We start from the raw sequence: 3,793 nt of genomic DNA, 5'->3' as shown, positions 1-3,793 counted from the left end.
TAAGTTTTATGAGTTTTGTATACAAATATTTGTCAAAATTATTGTAATGTCATAACAATTTATAAATTAATGTAGTTTTATTTTTGGAGTTACTAAACATAATGTTAAATCAAATATATTAAAAAAGAATTCCATTCATGTTAAATAATTAAATAAATAAATAATACTTATTGTGATTGATATTCCAATTCTAGGTGGGGTAATAGACAATTTTAATTGTGGTGACTAATTATGTATAAAATGATGATTAGATTATACCAGTTTGAGAACTATCTTGTTGTGTATAGTTGATTGTTTGTGATTGTGTGTAACTTTTATTTATGAACTAACGTAAATTTTCAATAATTCAACCGAAAAATAAAATGAAAAATAAAATAAATTACCTTTTTCAAAAATAAAAAATGAACCAACTCAATAAAATGTTAATGAAAAAAATATTGAATAAAAATAAAAATATAAGAAATAATTGTATTCCTATTCTAGTTTTACACAACCAAACGTGGAATAAACATATTCCCCATCAAAATCTTGGTGAACCAAACAGAGAATAGAAACACGTATTCTCATTTTGTATTTTCCGATTAACAAATCCATAATACATATTCCTATTCCTATATGGATCCTTAAGTGTTGGACTCATTCTTATGTAAGATGAATTCTTGTACCCACTACTCACAAGACATGATTTAATAAATTTGATTAAAAAATCATAGAGTTGAATTTTCATATTTATAATCAAACTTTAATATAACAATTTTTTGCTATGTCCAAAAATTGCAACACTTGTGCTGTAAAATATTTATATGAAAACTGAATTTTTAAAAGAGATAGAAGAGATGTTTAACGAAGACACCTTAAAACACTAGCATTAAGGTTCCTTGAACTACCGTCCATTTGATTGATTACATTAATTTTTCCTTCTAACATTCTTCAAAACCTCAAAATCCCTTCATATAATTCTCTCATAAATTTGAACAAGGCCAAAGTACACCAGACCAATCTGCAACAACACACAACATCGTTGATTTGAACGGTGGTGTCTCTGTTGGCAAGAACACAAGCGGAAAAAGTATCCCATACCATACAAACCAATATATACCAACATATACACAGTATAGAAAAGATCTCAGACAAAGATAAACAAAACATGCAACTCAATTCTATTTCAGCCTTGGGCATAACTGATCTATAGATGCCATGCAAATATCATCCCAGCAGAGACAAAGGCAATGGCAGCACATCCCAGTGCTGTTTGCCCAACAAATCCACAAATCCTCATCGCCATCTTTACACCACTCTCAGAAATTATGTTGTCTAGAGCGATCGCCTGCAACAACACCAAGACCGAGAGTACCCCAAGCGAGGAGAAAAAACTGAGTGTGTTCATCACTACAAATAATACAAACCCCACACAAGTCATGGCTTCTTTCGCAGCTTCTAAGCCAAACTTCTTTTCAAGCCCAATGGGAACCATAAATATGCCTAGAAAACTCAAACATACCACCATCGTAACCATTATCAGAAGACCATCGACGTCCTTTGCCCTCCAAATTCCATTTTTAGGACGGCTACTGCATCTCAGTAATAAATTTGATTGCGTATCTTGAGGAAAGGCTTTGAGATTTTTGGGAAGATGAAAATATTGAGCCATTAGAGCCCAGACGGTGCAGTGCAATGCGAGATCAGGTTGTTGTTGTTCGCTTTAATAATTTTGAAGATATGATGTTGGATAAGGACATTGTCTGTCTCTCATACGTTGAATGTCGGTCGTACCACACTTTCCTCGCAACTTTGCCAATTTGCCTCCGCGGCTCCGACGCGTTTTAAAGCCACTTTCCTGAAACTTTCGTGTCTTGGGAGTTTTGAAATATCTACGTCGTGTCATATGTCGATCACCGTCATATCTTTCTTTTTTCAACAGTTGGTTACTTCCGGGACAGGGTAATCCAAGAAAAAAAAACAATGCACTAAAGACAAAATAAAGTCAAACTTTTTTTTTCCAAATTCAATAAAATTTAGTGATTTTTTTTCTAATTTTTTTGTCGTTTTCCACTATAAATTATGCAGATCATGAAGATCAAATGCTGAAATTTTCAGAAAAATCCATGATGTTTTCAATTTTTTGAAAATTGGTCAACTGTACAGTTTGTATGGAGGATAGCCTCGTCAGTTTCTTACGTTCAATGAAATGTTTGGTCACACAAAGTTTAAAGGTTCTTAATAAGTATATTAGGAATCATATCTTGTTGAATGTAAAATTCTAATATAGAGATAAGAGATCGATACAAGGACGATGCTTTTGGTGAATTTGGAGAAATATATAGTATTCAGACCTTGACCCTTAGCTAAAGAAGTTCAGCTAGAGGCCCCTCCTCTTGTATCAAGTAGCTAAAATAGTATCATAGATGGGCTCCGTATAGTGTAAAACAAAAAGTAAAAAGTCATCTATACTTATTTTCAGTAGATTGTGATACTTGTGAATCATCGATAATCAAATATTTAAATTAATTGACATTTAAAATAAATATCTAAATTATCTTTGATTGGATTGCTTTAATTAATTGAATATAGTTTAATTAATATATATTTGTTTTGAATTAATTAAGCAATCTGATTAAAGGACCACTTAAATTTGGATATAGACATTGTTATCTAATATATTGTTTTGATGAGATAAAATAAGAGAGGGCTCAAATCCTTAACAGAAAAATGACATCAAGTCCAAATTATATCAAAAAGGAAATTCAAAAGAACTAAATTCCAACAACTAACTATAGAAACCGACAAGCAGGAGACTTGGATGAAACAACAAAAAATCACCCCACTAACAAAAATGATTACTTATTCATCTCCTTGAGCTTATCCAAGAAGAAAGCCCACTTAGATGGAGTGGAAAAAGCTACCTCAACAAAAACCATCTCCTCCTTTGAGATGACTTGAAGCTTGTCCTCCACATTATTCCTTTCAATCTTCCACTCTTCCATTTGGATACCAATAATATAAATGTTTGTCTTTTCTTGGATTTCTGCCAACTCAAGCATTTGCATGCCTAACTGGGTATAGTACTCCTTTAATGTAGCCAAGAAATTAAGGATCTTAATTTTCTCCTCTTAGGAGGGCATTGGCTCTTTAGCTCCACAATTTAATCCTCAATAAATTTCCAATTATTGAATTTCTTCACAAACCTCTCATAGGCTACCTTCCCCCTACCCTATGTCAAGTCCTCAACTTTTCATATAGCTTCTATACAGTTGATAGGGAATCCATTTGGTGACAACTTTTTGTCCATTGTGATAAATATACAACTTGTCCACTTAATGGGTCAAAGCCTCCCCATCTAACTCTATAGTAGTTTTGCATAGAATATTAGTGGAGGAGTAACTCAAGATAGTTGGGTCCCCTAAGTAACTTAGTTAAGTATTAGGTGAGGAAGGTCAGGAGGAAAATGGAAACTTGGGAACGAAACTTTTAGGGGTCCAACAAGATTTCATGGACTAGGTAGAAATTGACTCCTCAAAAAACTCAATAGGGTCCTTAATAGCTTGAATATTTATGTTGTTTTCCATGCAACTTGTTTTGACTCTAGTGGAGCTTGTAGTATGGGAAATGACCTACATTTTAGAGATTGAATTAACGGAGGTGAAAGTAGGAGTGTCAATTTCAATAGATAGAGAGGGGGATGGATCCAACTTCTAAGTGAGGCTTGAATGGAAATTATAGAGCTATAAAGATTAAGCCTTAGTGTAGAGGGAGACCCCATGGCTTTCACTTTATCCACAAACATAAAAATCAA

At 33.1% G+C, this 3,793-nt stretch overlaps 1 long non-coding RNA gene across 1 annotated transcript; it reads right to left on the bottom strand.

The window, feature by feature from the left end:
- Positions 1-834: 834 nt before the first annotated feature.
- LOC149553190 (uncharacterized) lies at positions 835-1,687 on the bottom strand. The gene is made up of 2 exons (XR_016353400.1): positions 1,502-1,687; positions 835-1,327 (listed from the first exon to the last, which is right to left on the bottom strand). It is a non-coding gene; the product is annotated as an uncharacterized LOC149553190 (long non-coding RNA).
- Positions 1,688-3,793: the final 2,106 nt, after the last annotated feature.

This window comes from Cupressus sempervirens, chromosome 6 (genome assembly GCF_028749045.1).
Source record: "Cupressus sempervirens isolate cs-2001-9-10 chromosome 6, ASM2874904v1, whole genome shotgun sequence".
Classification (NCBI taxonomy): Eukaryota; Viridiplantae; Streptophyta; class Pinopsida; order Cupressales; family Cupressaceae; genus Cupressus; species Cupressus sempervirens.
This window is presented reverse-complemented; position numbering and strand designations above follow the sequence as displayed.